This window comes from Mercenaria mercenaria, chromosome 5 (genome assembly GCF_021730395.1).
Source record: "Mercenaria mercenaria strain notata chromosome 5, MADL_Memer_1, whole genome shotgun sequence".
NCBI classification, from domain to species: domain Eukaryota; kingdom Metazoa; phylum Mollusca; class Bivalvia; order Venerida; family Veneridae; genus Mercenaria; species Mercenaria mercenaria.
This window is the reverse complement of record NC_069365.1, coordinates 148,439-170,602: the sequence shown is the minus strand read 5'-3', so window position 1 is coordinate 170,602 and position 22,164 is coordinate 148,439. Positions and strand designations below refer to the sequence as shown.

The 22,164-nt window shown below is 38.5% G+C and overlaps 1 pseudogene; it reads left to right on the top strand.

The window, feature by feature from the left end:
* The window catches only part of LOC123556266 (transformation/transcription domain-associated protein-like), a 140,709-nt pseudogene that overhangs the window by 42,277 nt on the left and 76,268 nt on the right, over positions 1 to 22,164 (top strand).

Genomic DNA, 22,164 nt, shown 5'->3' with positions numbered 1-22,164 from the left:
AGCTTAGATATTTGACATGTAGCATTGCCTAATGGACCTCTACAAAATCTGTTCAAATCATGACCCCAGCCAAGGGGTCACTTGATTTACATAGGAAAATCTTCAAAAATTTTCTAAAAATAAACCAGAAGGCCTACAGCTTAGATATTTCACGTGTAGCATTGCCTAGTGGACCTCTACAAAATCTGTTCAAATCATGACCCCCGGGGTCAAAATTGACCCCGTCCCAGGGGTCACTTGATTTTACATAGGAAAATCTTCAAAAAATTTCTAAAAATAAACCAAAAGGCCTAGATCTTAGATATTTGATGTGTAGCATTGCCTAGTAGACTTTTACAAAAAGTGTTCAAATCATGACCCCCGGGATCAAATTGACCCCGCCCCATGGGGTCACTTGGTTTTACATAGGAAAATCTTCAAAAATTTTCTAAAAATAAACCAGAAGGCCTAGATCTTAGATATTTGACGTGTAGCATTGCCTAGTAGACTTCTACAAAAAAATTCAAATCTGGACCCCACAGGGTCAAATTTACCCAGCCCCAGGGGTTACTTGATTGTATGTAGGGAAATCTCCATAAATTTGCTAAAAATAAACCAGAAGGCCTAGATCTTAGATATTTGATATGTTACATTGCCTAGTAGACTTCTACAAACTTTATTCCATTCATGACCCCCGGGGTAAACTTGGCCCCGCCCCAGGGGTTACTTGATTGTACATCAGAAAATCTCCCAAAAAAATTCTAAGAATCATCAGTTTGACATTTGAAACATGTAGCTCATATTACTCTGGTGAGCGATCCAGGGTCATCATGACCCTCTTGTTATCATATTACGGCCAGAATTGATGGATCTGTTTTTCTTCCTGATAAATCTTTCTTCAAGCATTTTCATACTGAAATAGCATTGGGGAAATTTTGTATGATTTCAAACAAATACTGGCTGTCCTTTAAAATTAATTGAATGATTAAGGCAGAGGTACTGGCTATGCTTTGTTAATATTTTAGCTCCACTATTTGGAGAATAGGGGGGCTATTCTACTTGCCCCGGCTTCGGCGTGAGCTTTGGTTAAAATTTTCCGGCAACCTTTGTCAAATCTTTGTTACTATTGCTTATATTTTACTGTAACTTGTCATCATGAAAAGGGCGCTATGTAAATCTGGTATAATAATAATAATAATAACTTCACATAAACATTGTCCAGTATACAAACAAAGTATGTGCAGGGCTGGGCCAATATAAATAAGGTCAAGGTCACCAAGGTGTTATACTTAGGTTATTTTTAAGGTTAAAGTTTTTCAGCAACCTTTGTTTTTCTGTCATATCTTTGTTACTATTGCTTATATCTTACTGAAAATTCACATAAACATTGTCCAGCATACAAACAAATTATGTGCAGGGGCTGGGCCCATGGTACCCAAGTTCAAGGTCACCAAAGTGTTATACTTAGGTTATTTTTAAGGTTAAAGTTTTTCAGCAATCTTTGTTTTTCTGTCATATCTTTGTTACTATTGCTTATATCTTACTGTAAGTTCACACAAACATTGTCCAGCATACAAATACTGTATGCGCAGGGGCTGGGTCCATTATACCGAAGGTCAAGGTCACAAAATTGTTATAATTTTCATGTTACATTTTTTCGAAAGCTTCATTTATAGACATATATTTTTGACAGAATTATGCTCCTTGGTGTATCTTCCTTTTAAAGTAGAGGTCTCTTATTTAGACATGTATTCATTTTACTGTCAAATTGCCGAATAGTGGAGCACACTGTCTTACGGACAGCTATTGTTTCATGACTGATTAAGACACTAATTGCTTATTTAATCCCCCGCCGTGACGGAGGGATTATAGGAATGGTCTGCGTCTGTCCATCCTTCCGTCCGTAACAAAATCGTGTCCGGTCCATATCTCCTAAACCCCTTGAAGGATTTTCATGAAACTTGGGTCAAATGATCACCTCAACAAGACGATGTGCAGAACCCATGAGTCAACCTTGTCGGTTCAAGGTCAAGGTCACAACTCAAGGTCAAAGGTTTGAACCTGCCATTTTGTGTCCGCTCTATATCTCATAAACCCCTTGAAGGAATTTTATAAAACTTGGGTCAAATGATCACCTCATCAAGTCGATGTGCAGAACCCATGAGTCAGCCATGCCGGCTCAAGGTAAAGGTCTCGACTTAGGGTCAAAGGTTTTGAGCCTTCCATTTTGTGTCCGCTCTATATCTTCTAAACTCCTTGAAGGATTTTCATGAAACTTGGGTCAAATGATCACCTCATCAAGACGATGTGCAGAACCCATGGGTCAGCCTTGTCGGCTCAAGGTCAAGGTCACAACTCAAGATCAAAGGTTTGAGCCTTCCATTTTGTGTCCGCTCTATATCTCCTAAACCCCTTGAAGGAATTTTATCAAACTTGGGTCAAATGATCACCTCATCAAGATGATGTGCAGAACCCATGAGTCAGTCATGCCGGCTCAAGGTCAAGGTCACAACTTAGAGTCAACGGTTTGAGCCTTCCATTTTGTGTCCGCTCTATATCTCCTAAACTCCTTGAAGGATTTTCATCAGATTTGGGTCAAACGATCACCTCATCAAGGCGATTTGCAAAACTTATGAGTCAGCCATGTCGGCTCAAGGTCAAGGTCACAACTGAAGGTCAAATGTTTGAGCCTTCCATTTCGTGTCCGCTCTATATCTCCTAAACCCCTTGAAGGAATTTTATAAAACTTGGGTAAAATGATTACCTCATCAAAACAATGTGCAGAAATTATGAGTCAACCATGCCAGCTCAAGATCAAGGTCACAACTTAGGGTCGAAGGTTTGAGCCTTCCATTTTGTGTCCACTCTGTATCTCCTAAACCCCTTGAAGGATTTTCATCAAACTTGGGTCAAATGATCACCTCATCAAGAACTCATGAGTCAGCCATGTCAACTCAAGGTCAAGGTCACAACTGAAGGTCAAAGGTTTCAGCTCTATATCTCCTAAACCCCTTGAAGGATTTTCATGAAACTTGGGTCAAATGATCACCTCATCAAGACGTTGTGCAGAATTCATGAGTCAGCCATGTCAGTTCAAGGTCAAGGTCACAGCTAAAATCAAAGGTTTACCCTTTCTCTATCCATAGCAGTGGCGGGTGATTTAGCTGTCTTTCAGACTGCCTTGTTTATCCCCCCACCAAAGGTGAAGGGGATATTAGAAATGCTCTCCGTCCGTCCGTCCGTCCGTCCGTGCGTCCGCAACGATCTTTGTCCGGAGCATAACTCCAAAAGTACTGGAGGGATTTTCTTCAAACTTCATACACTGATAGAACACATTGGGAGGAAGTGCAGTATGCAAGAACAATAACTCTACCTTGCCTATTTTTTGAGTTATTCCCCTTTATCATATTTTCTTAAAACATTTTGTCCGGAGCATAACTCCAAAAGTACTGGAGGGATTTTCTTCAAACTTCATACACTGATAGAACACATTGGGAGGAAGTGCAGTGTGCAAGAACAATAACTCTACCTTGCCTATTTTTTGAGTTATTCCCCTTTATCATATTTTCTTAAAACATTTTGTCCGGAGCATAACCCCAAAAGTACTGGAGGGATTTTCTTCAAACTTCATACACTGATAGAACACATTGGGAGGAAGTGCAGTGTGCAAGAACAATAACTCTACCTTGCCTATTTTTTGAGTTATTCCCCTTTATCATATTTTCTTAAAAAAATTTGTCCGGAGCATATCTTCTTCATGCATGGAGGGATTTTGATATATCTTGGCACAAATGTTTACCACCACGAGGCGGAGTGTCATACGCAAGAACCAGGTCCCTAGGTCTAAGGTCAAGGTCACACTTAGAGGTCAAAGGATACAAGAATAAAAACCTTGTCCGGAGCATTTCTTCTTCATGCATTGAGGGATTTTGATATAACTTGGCACAAATGTTCACCACCACGAGACGGAGTGTCATGCGCAAGATCCAGGTCACTAGGCCTAAGGTCAAGGTCACACTTAGAGGCCAAAGGTCAGATACAAGAATGACTTTGTCCGAAGCATTTCTTCTTCATGCATGGAGGGATTTTGATGTAACTTGGCACAATTATACACCATCATGAGACGAAGTGTCATGCGCAGTTCCCTTCTTTAGAATTACTTCCCTTTGTTGTTACTTTAAATAGCTTTTATTGTAACTTTTTCATTACTAGTCGTAGGGAAAAATCGAGACCACTTTTCTGTAGTACAACAAACATGCTAAATCCAATTTTGAGGTGTATTTTGACCAGTCTCTTCCTGATAAAGATTTTTTGTGTGGACTTGCAATTTTTTTTTTTTTTTTTTTTTTTTTTTAAAGATTAACATCCCTTAGTTGTTACTATAAATAACTTATATTGTAACATTTTTACATAGATGTTACTCTCCAGTTTTAGGTGTATTTTATTAATTTTATTATATATAAGGTATCTCTACCTAGTAAGGAGTTTTTTTGTGGACTTTAAAAAACAAAAGACTTACAATGATTACTAAACAACCACAAAATTAACATTCCATTTGCAAATACAGCTGCTAGAGTAAAGAAATTTGCTTTGACGGGCATATATTGTGACATTCTGGCACTCTTGTACCCTGTTAGCTTTCCATTCCTTCTTTTTACAGTAGCCATATAGAAAAACATCATAGCTATACTCTTCATGAAAATTAATAAAATTTAGCAGTAAACCACCTCACTACTGACTTATTCTTTCTTCCACATCTTAAAACCCCTGATGCGGACCACATCCTTCAATTATGATATGCCCGGTGGGGGGATTAGCCATGTCTGACATGGCTCTTGTTCTGATTAAGACAAAAAGATGTAGGAATATTACCAATTAACACACAAAGATAATGGTCACTTTCTGTTGTAATGAACTTATCATTTGATACTGGCTACATGTTTAGCTCGACTTTTCAAAAAAGAAGAAAAAGTAGAGCTATTATATTCGCTCCGGCATTGCCGTCGCCGTTGGTTAAAGTTTTTGAAGAGTCAAATATCTCTGCTACTATCTAAGCTATTGACTTGAAACTTAAAATAGTAATTTACTATCAAAGTCTACACCAGGAGAAACAATCCCCTTAACTCAGCTTTGAATTTGACAGAACTATGCCCCTTTTTAACTTAGAATATTTGTTAAAGTGTTTGATAAAGTCTCTTTAACTTTGATATTTTTTTACTGGCAAAGCTCTGTTTCAGAGTCAAGCACTGAGGAAAGTCGAGCGCGCTGTCTTACGGACAGCTCTTGTTAAGTATTATCTTAACTACCATTACAGAAATGTTTTGCTACTGAACTGCCGTTATGGTATAATATAGGATGAGTTTCATGGTAATAAACAGCCACTGGGTTCTATACTGAATTGTCGTTACAAAGTTATAACATTGGTTCATCATAAACTACATTAAAGAAAAAACATTTCAAGACAGTGTTAGCTACTCTTATGTTTGTAGCAACTTAAACCACATTTTAAGAGTCAGCCACTGTTGGAAGGAAGATACCAGCCACTGCTTTAGGAAAGGTATTAGTCACTGTAACAGTGTCACCTATAGTCATTAGATCATTTCTCCTAATTATTAAGAGCTAAAGCATAATTATAGTGTTAATTAGATGCAGACATTGATTCTGTTTTAAGTTTAATGCAATACTCATAGAAGTATTTTAGGAAAGGTGTCTGCCAATATGCTTTATGCCCCAAAATTGAATTGCAGTTAAGGATACTACCTTATCATTTACTTTGTCAACTCTTACAGATAGCCAGGCCGGTTTAAACAAAATCAAGCGGAGGCCAGGTATTATAACAGACCATAGTTAAGATGGAAAAGCTATATCTTATTTCATTTAGAAATTATTTGTTAGGGATATGGTAGGATAAGACAAAGACATACTGGCTAAAGGTTTCAAGAAACTACCATATCACTGCATCTTATATAAGGGTTGTATTTTTGGACTAAATTTCAGTGGATAGGGATGATAAGGTAAAATAAGGTGTTTTTCTGCCACTGTTAGTGTGAAAGAGTACTGTACGATAGTGTTTTAAGTCAGCCCTCAAAATAACAAGGTAATAGGTACTACCATATCATACAGTGTTTGCATCAGTTGTAGCCAGGCCATTTACTTGGTTTAGTGAAAATCCACACATTGAAATCTGAGGGTTGCTGGTCGTCATGGTTTTGTTGTTGTTTGTTTTGCATTTGTAGGACATTGATTTTTTTCCTATCAATTTTTTATTTCTATATGATTTCAGTGTTCTACCTGAACATTCTGTTAAGTCATAGCTCACTGAACACAGTGTGTTTTTTTGGCTATTCACTCTAACTTGTTGTTCAAAATTAAGATATTCATTGGTCAAACACTGAATTTCATTGGTAGAGGACTGTAGTACTGGTGATAAAAGCCAAATACAAAATGGCTACTGGTTAAACTACTCCTGTTTCATATTATTAATGAATAATAATGATTAGATCCTGATAGCTGTTAGGGATATGGTAGAACAAGGCAAAAGTTCAATTCTGGCTACTGGGTTTTTATGAAAACTACCATATCAACACATTTTAAGGGCAATATTTGGCCATCATGTTAATAATTTTTGGACAAAATTTCAGTGACAGGGATGATATGGTAGAATGTAGGAAGATCATCAGCCATTCACTTTCTTTTGAAGTTGTATAATATCAACATTGTAAGATAAAGAACACAGCGTGTTTTTTCTGAGTAACATTATACCCTACTCAAATGGCTTTACCTGTAAATTTAAATAAAAGACAGGGGACTTGCTCTTGAATTTGATGAATGGAAGTTGGCCTCAAAACTCCTATCAGTAAAGTATTGCAACAGTATTTACTTGTAAAGAAGTTAGACATTGGGTTGCTGGCTAGGTTCACTTCCGAAATATTATTACATTGAATATTTAAGAAGTTCAACAATGTAAGAGTTTATAACTTTTGTCTATGATTGTTAAGTTGATTAATTTTTGAGAAGAATTCTACTGTCAAGGCAATCAGAACATTCTCTTTTGAATTAGGCATTACTAACTGACTCACTGATTTATATTCTTGATAGAACCATGGGATGGAAACCGGTCAGTTTTGCAAACAACAAAATTTAATGTTGAAGTTTCAGTTGTACTCACTTGTTTTTCTATCTTTACTACCAACTGTCCAGATCTGCTGCGGAGGTGGACATTCAACCAAGCTAGCAGCTGTCCCATACTTCTCCTAAAAATAGCTGTCTGTTCTTCTTTGAGTGGAATCTCAACCCAGTTAACTGTCAAAACTGCTGCTGTGTGAAATTCTACCAAGCCAGCTCTCTCTCAGCTGCTGAGGAGGATATTTCACAAGCCAGCAAACTTCCATACACATGTCCTATACTGACTTGTGATTCTGTCCAAATTAGCTGTTAAAACGGTTTTAACGGCTTTAAAGAAGATTCTACCAAGCCAGCTGTCCCAAACAGCTATTGGGGAGGAATTCTACCAAGCCAGCTCTCTCTCAGCTGCCGAGGATATTCCACAAGCCAGCAAACTTCCATACACCTGTCCTATACTGTCCTATAATTCTGTTTCAAATTAGCTGTTAAAATTCTACCAAGCCAGCTGCTGTCTCTTTCAGCTATTGGGGAGGAATTCCACCAAGCTACCTGTCCCTTACAGTTATCTGGAAAGAGTTCCACCAGACCACCTATCCCATACTGCTATTGGGGAGGAATTCTGCCAAGCCAGCTGTTCCTTACAGCTGTTATAGAGGAATTCTACCAAGCCAGCTGTCCCTTGCAGCTGTTGGGGAGGAATTCTACCGAGCCACCTTTCCCTTACAGCTATTGGGAAGGAATTCTACCGAACCACCTGTCCCTTACAGCTGTTGGGGAGGAATCCTACCAAGCCACCTGTCCCTTACAGTTGTTGGGGAGCAATTATACCAAGCCACCTGTCCCTTACAGCTGTTGGGGAGCAATTATACCAAGCCACCTGTCCCTTACAGCTGTTGGGGAGCAATTATACCAAGCCAACTGTCCCTTACAGCTTTTGGGAAGGAATTCTATCAAGCCACCTGTCCCTTACAGCTGATGGGGAGGAATTCTACCGAGCCAGCTGTCCCTTACAGCTGTTGGGGAGGAATTCTACCGAGCCAGCTGTCCCTTGCAGCAGCTGTTTGGAAGGAATTCTACCGAGCCATCTGTCCCTTACAGCTGTTGGGGAGGAATCCTACCAAGCCAGCTGTCCCTTACAGATGTTGGGGAGGAATTCTACCAAGCCAGCTGTCCCTTACAGCTGTTGGGGAGGAATTCTACCAAGCCAGCTGTCCCTTGCAGCTGTTTGGAAGGAATTCTACCGAGCCATCTGCCCCTTACAGCTGTTGGGGAGGAATCCTACCAAGCCAGCTGTCCCTTACAGATGTTGGGGAGGAATTCTACCAAGCCAGCTGTCCATTACAGCTGTTTGGAAGGAATTCTACCAAGCCATCTGTCCCTTACAGCTGTTTGGAAGGAATTCTACCAAGCCATCTGTCCCTTACAGCTGTTGGGGAGGAATCCTACCAAGCCACCTGTCCCTTACAGATGTTGGGGAGGAATTCTACTGAGCCAGCTGTCCCTTACAGCTGTTTGGGAGGAATTCTACCAAGCCATCTGTCCCTTACTGATGTTGGGGAGGAATCCTACCAAGCCAGCTGTCCCTTACAGCTGTTGGGGAGGAATCCTACCAAGCCAGCTGTCCCTTACAGCTGTTGGGGAGGAATTCTACCAAGCCAGCTGTCCCTTATAGCTGTTGGGGAGGAACTGTCTCACACAGTTATTTGGGAAGGAATTCCACCAAGTCAGTTTTCTGTCAGTGTTGCTGTGAGGATAGATAATCAGTGATAAAATGGGAGAAAAATATTTTGCTTAACTACTGTCAGACAGTTCATCATTTGATTTCACACTAAATTTATATTAAGGGTCAGTTAGTAAGAAGTTTATTTTATGTTTTCTAAGCTTGAACATTAATAGAAGCTCAGTGTTTCTTTAGTATAAGCTAGTGCAGCAACCTGTAGTTTAAAGGTAGAACCTACTTAAAAAAATGTCCAAAACATTTGGTCTGGAATCATTTTCACCACTTTTTAGGTGTATTGTTTAAAAACTTCAAAATGGGTTTGATTGTATCTCAAAACAGAATGTAAACAATATAATGCACTTAAGTTTTTCTACAGTTAAAATTTTTGAAGAGGCACCATTTCCTTCAAAAAGTAGGTCAGTAGGTCAAATAATGAAAAAACGTTGTGACATCTCTAGAGGTCATATTTTTCATGGGATCTGTATGAAAGTTGGTCTGAATGTTTATCTTGATGATATATAGGTCAAGTTCGAAACTGGGTCAACTGCGGTCAAAAACTAAGTCAGTAGGTCTTGAAATAGAAAAACCTTGTGACCTCTCTAGAGGCCATACCCTTGAATGGATCTTCATGAAAATTGGTCAGAATGTTCACCTTGATGATATCTAGGTCAAGTTTGAAACTGGGTCACATGCCTTAAAAACTAGGTCAGTAGGTCAAATAATAAAAAAACCTTGTGACCTCTCTAGAGGCCATACTTTTCATGGGATCTGTATGAAAGTTGGTCTGAATGTTCATTTTGATGATATCTAGGTCAGTTTTGAAACTGGGTCAACTGCGGTCAAAAACTAGGTCAGTAGGTCTAAAATTATTAAAATCTTTCGACCTCCCTAGAGGCCATATTTTTCAATGGATCTTCATGAAAATTGATCTGAATGTTCACCTTGATGATATCTAGGTCAGTTTCGAAACTGGGTCGCGTGTGGTCAAAAACTAGGCCAGTAGGTATAAAAATAAAAAAACCTTGTGACCTCTCTAGAGGCCATATTTTTCATGAGATCTTCATGAAAATTAGTGAGAATGTTCACCTTGATGATATCTAGGTAAAATTCAAAACAGGGTCACGTACCTTCGAAAACTAGGTCAATAGGTCAAATAATAGAAAAACCTTGTGACCTCTCTAGAGACCATATTTTTCAATGGATCTTCATGAAAATTGGTCAGAGTTTTTATCTTCATAATATCTAGGTCAAGTTCAAAACTAGGTCACATGAGCTCAAAAACTAGGTCACTATGTCAAATAATAGAAAAAATGACGTCATACTCAAAACTGGGTCATGTGGGAAGAGGTGAGCGATTCAGGACCATCATGGTCCTCTTGTTTGTTAAAGACAGTGGCATGGTTAGACTGGCATCAGCCGTTAGAGTCATTGAATGTAAAGCACCTGGCCATAAAATCAATCCTCTCGGATACCACTTTCTAAAAAATTTACAATATCTCTTGCCTCTGTCTGTTGAGATGAGCCTAGAGAGAAAATGTTTTTCTGAGAAAATAATTTAGTGTCGGTGTGAAGAAATTAATATTATTACAGACTATTTGATCTCAACAGACTTTGTAAGTCTATGGCATGGTACATTAGTGATATTTTGTTTTACAAAGTGGCAAGAATTTTAGTGTATTTAATTTGCAAGTTACAATAGCAAGGTTAAAGTTAATTTTTGTATCTCACAGTGGCAACCAACAGTCTTTTTTAAGTGGATTTAATTTGTAAAAGATAGCTTACAAAATACAGTGGTAATTCATCAAGTAGAAAGCCACACAAAGTAAAATAGGATTAAGTAAAATTATTCAAGTAAACCAGTGGCAAAAACCTGATATTTCATATAGTATAGAATGGTTGTGCAGTAGCTTATTGTTTCTGTATTTGAACTACATTTAAATAAAGTTCTTCACTGTAAATTCTAGAATCAATTTTGATAACCAGTAAGTTTTGAACTGTGTCTAAATAAATAAACCTTGAACATTCTGATAGTGTCTCTTATGTAGATAATTTTAGTAAGCATTTCAGAAACTTTTACTTCACTGTTTTTTGTAAAGAGAAAACATTTTATGAAATTACCTTTCATATTTTATAAGATAGTTTCATTTTAACAATTGTGGATTATTTCTCTTACATCATGATGGTCTGTATTGAAACAGTTTTGCTTCATGATGAATACATAATATTTAGAAAACTTAATTTACATGCAATATTAAATTTAGGCCATGTTTCTTTCATTCTTTTGGCAGCTTTTTCTTTTCTTTATATTAATATCTTCAGGATGAGGGTGCTCTGTTCCAATGGCTGTGAGCTTGAAATCACCTGCACTAAGTCTTGTGCTGAAGACACCTATGAGTCAGTTAACTGCATGTATACCTCCAGTTAAAGTAAGTATTGTATAACAGGGTTTGCTTACAGACATGTGGCTTTTACCATAATAGTAAGCAAAAGTTCTTGACAGAATGACTCACACACCAGGCTTAATTGCTTATATGGAAATAAATTGAATTTACCTACCGGCTTCTTTGTTCTGACGAGGTCTATACCTTTACTGTTTACACAAAGATGGTGAAAAGTCTCAAGTGCCTGTAGCGGGAATCGAACCCCAGTCGCTCGGATGATAGTCCAATGCTGTAACCACTAAGTCGAATTGTCGGCACACACACTTGTCAGAGACTAAATTTAAAGTTATGCGTAAGTGACCGAAACAATGCAGTAGAATCATGAGAATTCCGTGCCTGTCATTTAAGCTGAATGCGTGACTGACTCTGTAAATACAGTATCACTAACTTATTCTGTTTCAAAATAAAGTACATTTTAAATGAGAAATTTCCAACCAGTTTTACATATCTTGAAAATTGTTCTAAAAATGACTTTACTTAATATATAAAGTTTTAACATTAAATTCTAAACAGGTCTTGATATTTGTCTGAAAGTTAATACGGGCAAACTCGTCCGTCTAGGAGGAGAATGCTTCATGATAATAATATAATTGCAAAAAATACAAACAAAAAAAATGACAATGATATAATTGCAAAAAATACAAACAACACAAATTTCCTCCAGATTAATCATTAATCTGCTATTGTAAATTGTGATGATTTTCTGTACAATTACTTGGAACATAAATTTAGAAAATAGCCCAGTTTAATGATCGTGATACATTCTAACTTGTCTGAAATAAGATTGACAGTGGTAATAGATGGGAAGTGGTAATAGATGGGAAACTGTTCAAATTACATTTCTTGTTTTGTTGATCTTTCATTCGTGAAAACTGTCAGTTTCCAGTATTCAATACTTGTATTTACATCCACAAGTATCTGACAACTTTTTCACGTGAATCAGATTTGGAGGACTAGAACGACTTTAAACTATATAATATTTATTCAAATCGTTGCCATGTCAATTAAAACAGAGGCCTTGAACTACAAGCCTCTTGATTAGTTGTACTCATTACTTTCATTGTCAAGAAGACTGAAGGTTTTAATATCTTCTCGATGGTGTGCGCACAGTTTTTTTAGCACATTTCGTTGTGTCTTCTTGGCGTTTGCCTGATCACAGTATATTATGATATCATTTCTTGTGAAAATGTAATGATAAATCTATACCCATACCTTTTTATACGGCAATGTATATTTAGGTAGCAAATTAAAGATCTAAATAAACTTAAAGTTTCTTATAATAATTATGAAAAATAAGAGCTGTCACTATTGGTAACAAATGCACCCGAAGTAGGCCCAAGAATGCCACAGTTGTATGCGCAAAAAATCACATACTAGTATCATTTTGTGACCTTGGCCCTGCCCTAAGAAGCCTCAGTCATAAACGTGACACATCTGCTCAATATTACAAGAGCTGTTAATATTGGTCGCAAATGCCTCCGAAGCATGCCCAAGAATGCTACAGTTGTCTGGCAGGGTTATGGACCGGACACGAAACAGACCATGTTAACCTTTGACCTCTAAATGTGACCTTGACTTTGGAGCTAGAGGTCTGGGTCTTCCGTATGACACGTCATCTCATTATGGTAAACATTTATGCCAAGTTATTTCAAAATCCCTTTATGGATGGAAGACTTACATCTCGGATAAGAATTTACCAGAAGCACACATGCATGAACGGACGGACAGTGCGATTTTTACATGTCCATCTTGGGGCGAAAAAAAACTTACAAAATACCATTCGCATCATACGACCAAGGCTTTTGATATTTGGTATGATGCATTGTCTAGTAGTCCTCTACCAAATTTTTTCAAATTATGCCCCTTGGGTTAAAAGAGGCCCTGCCTTGGGGTCACTTAGTTATTATGTGGGTTATATAGGAAAAATACTTAATTATCTGATCCTATTTCCAAGACTGTTTAATTATAATTACCTGATGACCCCAAGTAATATGATCTCACTTGACTGTAACCTTGACCTACTGACCTACTTTCTTGTTTTTTTAAGATACAGCCTCGAAATTTTGATGACATACACAGTTTTGCACACAAATCGTAAAACTGAATTTCGTTGACCATGAATGTGACCTACTGACTTTCTTAGTATTTTATCATCAGTTTGACATTTGAAACATGTAGCTCATATTACTCCGGTGAGCAATTTAGGGTCATCATGACCCTCTTGTTAACCATTGCAGATACTATCACAGTATATAAACGAACTGAACCCCAACCGGATCTTGCAAGCAGATTTCAGGATCCGATTGACGAAAATAGGTGGGACTATCTAAATAATTATAAACAACTTGTTGCAATGATGCTGAGGCGGTATGTAAATGATTGTATCATATCAGGAAATACTTTATCCATCCGGATAAATTCAGTCTTTACCAGCTTTCGTCCTATAATTGCGGATAAAACGCTGTACTCTTCTCAACGTGTTTCGTTTATTTCAACACTCGCCGATTACACAAGGAATTTTATGCATAAAACCGTTTATCTATACCATTACTCGTGTTTAAGGTGTTGTTTAATGTATTTTCTTCACTAAACCGGTGGCATATACCTACCAGGACATGTGTGTTATATAGAAAATTATGGAAAGTAAACAAGGCAACTGTTTGAATACTGAACCCGTCTTGCAAAAATCAATCTTATGATCTGTACCTCACTTGTGAGTTCACTGAACCATATCTTGCGAGTCACGTAGGGGAATTTCCATTGCCTTTATATCCACCTTTTGTCTTTTATTGTACCGAATGTGAAGTTACTGTGTCCACAACAATTAATATGGCGCATCTAAAGTTGTTTTCGAGTTTTATAAGTACTATAAGTAATGTTAAGCATTTAGCTGCACATAGAATGACTAGTTATTGCCTAATGCATCCCTACCTGGAAACAAAAATATTTACATGAATCTGATAATTAATTATGGAAAGAGAAATTATATCTTGATACGATATAATAACTACTAGTAACATGTCTCCTCTGCGTTTGCAATCATTGTTCTTTTGTATTTTAGCTCGACGATTCAACGAATAGTCTGAGCTATTCTACTCACGTGTTCATGCATCTTCCTTGGTGTTGACGCCGGCGTAATGCTTTGCTTAATGTTTTGCATGAAACTTTATCTCTCCAAGAAAACTGAAGGTATTTGGTAGAAACTACGCACATGTCTTCGGGGTCAACAGTATCTTGCAAATATGGTCGCTCAAAAGCTCTACAGAGCTTATGTTAATTGTTTCACAAAGCGACGGTAAATAAAATTTACCTTTACCTTGCCATCAAGGCCCATAATTCCAACATTTGATTGACTGACCCCCTTTCTACATAGAAATGCGGGTTAAAGTTTTGCGTGCCACTTCATGTCTTCAGTACTGCTGAAGGTAATTCGTTGAAACGATCGAAGGGCAGTATCATACCATTAAGACACATAACTTTGTCAGGCATATTTACTGAATTACCCCGCTTTTTGCAGTTATAAAATATTTATCCGATGGTTGCTTGCAGGTTCATATACTAAAGACTACTGCAGGCTTTGTTTAGACGACTTTGTTTCAGTTTTTCAGCCAAATGAGATATTTTTCTAGACAAGTCAGTGATGGCACAGCGAAATTAATGACAGAATCTTCTGATCGATGAAGGAATCTTGTAAATGTTTGCGAAGAATCTGTGCTCAGGACAAAGCAAGTGTCTCTTTGCGTTGAAGATGTGGATTGTAGCAAAGTCATATTTTGGAAAGCAAGTTGCATAGTATCTTCATCTTCATCTGAACTCTCAATATCCTCAGATTCTTCCAGCAATTTGTGAACATCTTTCACTGGTGTTTTTTTGGTTTTGGAGCTTTTTAATGGGCGAAACGTCTTCTAGCCTTGAAACTCTCACTGTTTTTGTGTCATCATTTGGAATTAAAGTCCTTTTAGAGTGTTTTAAATTGTTTGGAAATATCTTTGAAGTCTTTTGAGTATGAAATAATTTCCTTTCTTTTTAAGTCGAATTTTGAAACTTTGATCCTTAGATTGTTTACTTCATGGGTTTCCAAATTGTGAAAAATGATTTCGCCAAAGTTTATTGTCCGGAACTTGCAGTTTATGCAGCTTAATTCTTTCATTTTGCCTGAAAATAAACAAAAAATGCTTTAAATGATAAATTTCTTCTCCCAAGAAACGTAAAGCATCTTTGAAAATACTCCCAAAACATGGTACAGATATATCGCGTAAACTCGCAAGTGCGGTTCAGAATCACCGGCAAGAAACGTACAGTAGGCCTATTTTACACCCTGGCTTTAAGTCTTGTTTTTATGTTCAAAATCGTTCCGTCATATAACAAATAACCATAATACCTTTTGTAATGAATTAATTGCAGCGGTACAAACTCAAAACTCCGTCTTCGACCAATCTAAACTTGATAAAACCCAATTTTCTTTCGTATGTAGTGCCGATTTTGTTCTAGCTTGCGGCGAGTTTCATGAATTTTATTGTCTTAATGCTAAAAATGATAATGTTGCGTATCATAGGTCAACAATAAAGTTTGTTGGCTACAATATACATACAGATTGACTTACTTACCGTTCAACAGTATCCTCATGAACACGAATTTTTAACTCAACTCTCTCAACGCAAAATGGCTAACACTGAAATCCGCTCGCAAGATCCGGTTGGGGTTCAGTTCGTTTATATACTGTGACTATGTTAAACTCAGTTTTCATGTGATAAACAATAGGTTACAGCATCAAGTCCTTTATATGAATTGCAAAAGAAATATTCCCCTTTTTATACGCCCGTTTGAAAAACGGGACGTATTATGGGAACGCCCCTGGCGGGCGGGCGGGCGGGCGGCGTCCACAGACCTTGTCCGGAGCATATCTTCTACATGCATGAAGGGATTTTGATGAAACTTGGCACAGTTGTTCACCATCATGAGACGGAGTGTCATGCGCAAGAACCAGGTCCCTAGGTCTAAGGTCAAGGTCACACTTAGAGGTCAAAGGTCAAATTCAAGAATGACTTTGTCCGGAGCATATCTTCTTCATGCATAGAGGGATTTTGATGAAAGTTGGCACACTTGTTCATCATCATGAGAAGGAGTGTCATGCGCAAGAACCAGGTCCCTAGGTCTAAGGTCAAGGTCACACTTAGAGGTCAAAGGATACAAGAATGAAAACTTTGTCCGGAGCATTTCTTCTTCATGCATAGAGGGATTTTGATATAACTTGGCACAAATGTTCACCACCATGAGGCGGAGTGTCGTGCGCAAGAACCAGGTCTCTAGGTCTAAGGTCAAGGTCACACTTAGAGTCAAAGGATACAAGAATGAAAACCTTGTCCGGAGCATTTCTTCTTCATGCATAGAGGGATTTTGATATAACTTGGCACAAATGTTCACACACCACGAGACGTAGTGTCATGCGCAAGAACCAGGTCCCTGGGTCTAAGGTCAAGGTCACACTTAGAGGCCAAAGGTCAGATACAAGAATGACTTTGTCCGAAGCATTTCTTCTTCATGCATGGAGGGATTTTGATGTAACTTGACACAATTATACACCATCATGAGACGAAGTGTCATGCACAGTTCCCTTCTTTAGAATTACTTCCCTTTGTTGTTACTATAAATAGCTTATATTGTAACTTTTTCATTACTAGTCTTAGGGAAAAATCGAGACCACTTTTCTGTAGTACAACATGCATGCTACATCCAATTTTGAGGTGTATTTTGACCAGTCTCTACCTGGTAAAGATTTTTGTGAGGACTTAAAATTTTTTTTTGATTTTTTTTTTTTTTTTTTTTTTTTTTAAGATTAACTTCCCTTAGTTGTTACTATAAATAACTTATATTGTAACTTTTTTATAATTGACCGTAGGGAAAAACCAAGACCACTTTTCTGTGGTACAACATAGATGTTACTTTCCAATTTTAGGTGTATTTTAAGGTATCTCTACCTGGTAAGGAGTTTTTTTGTGGACTTAGAAAAACAAAACACTTAGTTATTACTAAACAACCACAAAATTAAAATTCCATTTGCAAATACAGGTGCTAGAGTAAAGAAATTTGCTGTGACGGGCGTATATTGTGACATTCTTGCACTCTTGTTGGACTTAATAAATCTAGGTTGAAGTTTTGCATACAAATTGCCCCCACCATAAATCAGTACAGATAATGAATTGAAACAAGTTATTGAGTGGATAAAACATGTAAAAACATGCATGTCCTATAACTCTGAATTATATTTCAGCAAAGGTAAAAAACAACAGGTTAAATGTTTGCATGGCAATATTATTATTATAATCTCTAAAACTAATGCATCTACTTGGTTGAAACTACACATTCAGTCTATCTCTGTTATTGCTGAATGGATTTGATTTAAATTAAAATACTTGTCTTGTTGATGAACCATTATGACACAAGGCCAGTAATTCAAATATTTAATACATTTTGCCCCATATACTTACAATTTCAGGTTAAAGTTGTGATGCATTGTCACACTTTATTACTGAATGGATTTGATTCAAACTTATATAAGTTAGTATCTATCATCACCAACATTGTGTAACACAGTATCCATAACTTTGGCACTACTTCTTACGGTTATGCAGCATTTTTACTTAGAATTTCAGTTTAAAGATGTGATACACTTTCACTTTATCTTGGTTATTACACCTCTCCCACACAGTCAACCCATCATATGACACAGTTGGCTTACTCTAGAATTTTTTTCTGACCATGAATGTGACCTACTGACCTACATTCTTAATATTTTAGCATCAGTTTGACATTTGAAACATGTAGCTCATATTACTCGGGTGAGCAATCCAGGGTCATCGTCATCTGAACCTCTTGCGGAAAACCACAAATACATACCACAATAAAATAGCTGTTTTTAGAAGCAAAATTATTACTCACAAAATTAGATGATTTCCCAGTATATGATTGATGATTTGTAAGTATTCATAAGACGCTGAGTTTCTGAAGTAATAAAAGTAACAGTTATGACATTCATTCATTACAGGAAAAACATCAGTTACTGGCCAGTTTTAAGCCTCTACGAAAAAGGATAACTGCCTGTATGAACTGTCCAAACACCAAGGTTACGAGGAGTACACAGTCTGTAATCACGACTGATGAGCTTTTTCCCAACAGAACCAGTGGCATCAAAGTACAAGGAACTAGAATGTCTGTATGCGTGTGTCAGCAAGGTGGTCTATGAGGAACTCACCAATAATGACAAGTTTGTATTTTCTTTTTCCGCTTTCTTTCTTTTAAGAATCAGATTTTATAAACATGACTTCAGGTTTCAGTATTCTTTAGTCAGTTCTCTGTGTATGGATGAATCTGTCAGCAACCAAGGACTAGGGGAATTATAAATAAAGTATAAGTAGGCTTTCCCTTTTTATACGCCCGTTTGAAAAACGGGACGTATTATGGGAACGTCCCGGGCGGGCGGCGTCCACAGACTTTGTCCGGAGCATATCTTCTACATGCATGGAGGGATTTTGATGAAACTTGGCACAGTTGTTCACCATCATGAGACGGAGTGTCCTGCGCAAGAACCAGGTCCCTAGGTCTAAGGTCAAGGTCACACTTAGAGGTCAAAGGTCAAATTCAAGAATATCTGTCCAGAGCATATCTTCTTCATGCATGGAGGGATTTTGATGAAAGTTGGCACAATTGTTCGTCATCATGAGACGGAGTGTCATGCGCAAAAACCAGGTCCCTAGGTCTAAGGGTTCAAGGTCACACCTAGAGGTCAAAGGATACAAGAATGAAAACTTTGTCCGGAGCATATCTTTTTCATGCATGGAAGGATTTTGATGTAGCTTGGCACAATTGTTCACCATCATGAGACGGAGTGTCATGCACAAGAACCAGGTCCCTAGGTCTAAGGTCAAGGTCACACTTAGAGGTCAAAGGATACAACAATGAAAACTTTGGCCGAAGCATATCTTCTTCATGCATGAAAGGACTTTGATGTAGCTTGGCACAAATGTTCACAAGCATGAGACGGAGTGTCATGCGCAAGAACCAGGTCCCTAGGTCTAAGGTCAAGGTCACACTTTGAGGCCAAAGCTCAAATAAAAGAATGACTTTGTCCGGAGCATTTCTTCTTCATGCATGGAGGGATTTTGATGTAACTTGGCACAATTGTACACCGATACATGATAGGTCATATGGCGACTTTCCAGCTTTAATGGTGGAGGAAGACCCCAGGTGCCCATCCGTGCATTATTTCATCACGGGCGGGCACCTGGGTAGAACCACCGACCTTCCGTAAGCTTTACTTCCCTTTGTTGTTACTATAAATAGCTTATATTGTAACTTTTTCATTACTAGTCGTAGGGAAAACTCGAGACCACTTTTCTGTAGTACAGCATGCATGTTACATCCAATTCTGAGGTGTATTTTGAGCTATCTATACCTGGTAAGGATTTTTGTACGGACTTTCAATTTTTTTTTTTCTTTCTTTAAAGATTAACCTTCCTTAGTTGTTACTATAAATAACTTACATTGTAACTTTTTTATGCCCCCGAAGGGAGGCATAATAGTTTTCAACTGTCCGTCCGTTCGTTCGTTAGTTAGTTAGTTCGTTCGTCACAACGTTAACTTTTTGCATGAATGCACTTTACTCACGAACCACTGCACCCAGGACCTTCAAACTTCACATGCTGACAGTACTTATTGAGTATATCACCCCTACTGACTTTGGGGTCACCAGGTCAAATGAGTATATCACCCCTACTGACTTTGGGGTCACCAGGTCAAAGGTCAAGGTCACAGGGGCCAACGTTAACTTTTTGCATGAAGGCACTTTACTCGCGAACCACTGCACCCAGGACCTTCAAATTTCACATGCTTATAGTACCTATTGAGTACACCACCCCTACTGACTTTGGGGTTACCAGGTCAAAGGTCAAGGTCACAAGGGCCAATGTTAACTTTTTGCCTGAAGGCACTTTACTCGCGAACCACTGCACCCAGGACCTTCAAACCTTCACATGCTGACAGTACTTATTGAGTATATCACTCCTACTGACTTTGGGGTCACCAGGTCAAAGGTCAAGGTCACAGGGGCCAATGTTAACTTTTTGCATGAAGGTCTTTTACTTATGAACCACTGCACCCAGGACCTTCAAACTTCACATGCTGATAGTACTTATTCAGTACACCACCCCTACTGACTTTGGGTCACCAGTCAAAGGTCAAGGTCACAGGGCCAACGTTAACTTTTTGCATGAAGGCACTTTACTTCGCGAACCCACTTCACCCAGGACCTTCAAACTTCACATGCTTATAGTACCTATTGAGTACACCACCCCTACTGACCTTGGGATTACCAGGTCAAAGGTCAAGATCACAAGGGCCAACGTTAACTTTTTGCCTGAAGGCACTTTACTCGCGAACCACTGCACCCAGGACCTTCAAACCTTCACATGCTGACAGTACTTATTGAGTATATCACTCCTACTGACTTTGGGGTCACCAGGTCAAAGGTCAAGGTCACAGGGGCCAATGTTAACTTTTTGCATGAAGGTCTTTTACTTATGAACCACTGCACTCAGGACCTTCAAACTTCACATGCTGATAGTACTTATTCAGTACACCACCCCTACTGACTTTGGGGTCACCAGGTCAAAGGTCAAGGTCACAGGGGCCAACGTTAACTTTTTGCATGAAGGCACTTTACTCGCGAACCACTGCACCCAGGACCTTCAAACTTCACATGCTTATAGTACCTATTGAGTACACCACCCCTACTGACCTTGGGGTTACCAGGTCAAAGGTCAAGGTCACAAGGGCCAACGTTAACTTTTTGCCTGAAGGCACTTTACTCGCGAACCACTGCACCCAGGACCTTCAAACTTCACAGGCTGATAGTACTTATTGAGTACACCACCCCTACTGACTTTGGGGTCACCAGGTCAAAGGTCAAGGTCACAGGGGCCAACGTTAACTTTTTGCATGAAGGCACTTTACTTGCGAACCACTTCACCCAGACCTTCAAACTTTACTTGCTGATAGTACTTTATGAGTACACCACTCCTACTGACTTTGGCGTCACCAGGTCAAAGGTCAAGGTCACAGGGGCCAACGTTAACTTTTTGCATGAAGGCACTTTACATGCGAACCACTTCACCCAGGACCTTCAAACTTCACATGCTGATAGTACTTATTGAGTACACCACCCCTACTGACTTTGGGGTCACCAGGTCAAAGGTCAAGGTGCTGCGGGGGCATTTGTCACCATTAGTGACAGCTCTTGTTTATAATTGACCCTAGGGAAAAACCAAGACCAGGTATCTCTACCTGGTAATTTTTTTTTGTGGACTTAGAAAAATAAATGAATTACAATAATTTCTAAAAAAAAGCATTGTAAACAACTACAAAATTAAAATTCCATTTGCAAATACAGCTGCTAGTGTAAAGAAATTTGCTGTGACGAGCGTATATTGTGACATTCTGGCACTCTTGTTGAATGTTTCATGTGACGCCTCCGTCGATTTTTACTGTATATTATTACCCGCTTCAGCAGTCACCCCTCATCTGCGGTCAACTGCCCCCATATTTACCCCTATCAGCGGCTAATCATTTTTAGCTCACCTGAGCCAAAGGCTCATGGTGAGCTTTTGTGACCACTCGATGTCTGTCGTGTGTCGTCCGTCATGTATCCGTCAACATTTTCTAAAAAATATCTGCTTCTTGAAAACCACAGGGCAGAATTACACCAAACTTCACAGGAATGATCCTTGGGTGACTCCCTTTCAAAATTATTCAAAGAATTGAATTCCATGCAGAACTCTGGTTGCCGTGGCAATTGAAAGGAAAAACTTTAAAAGTCTTCTTGTCTAAAACCACAGGGCCTAGGGC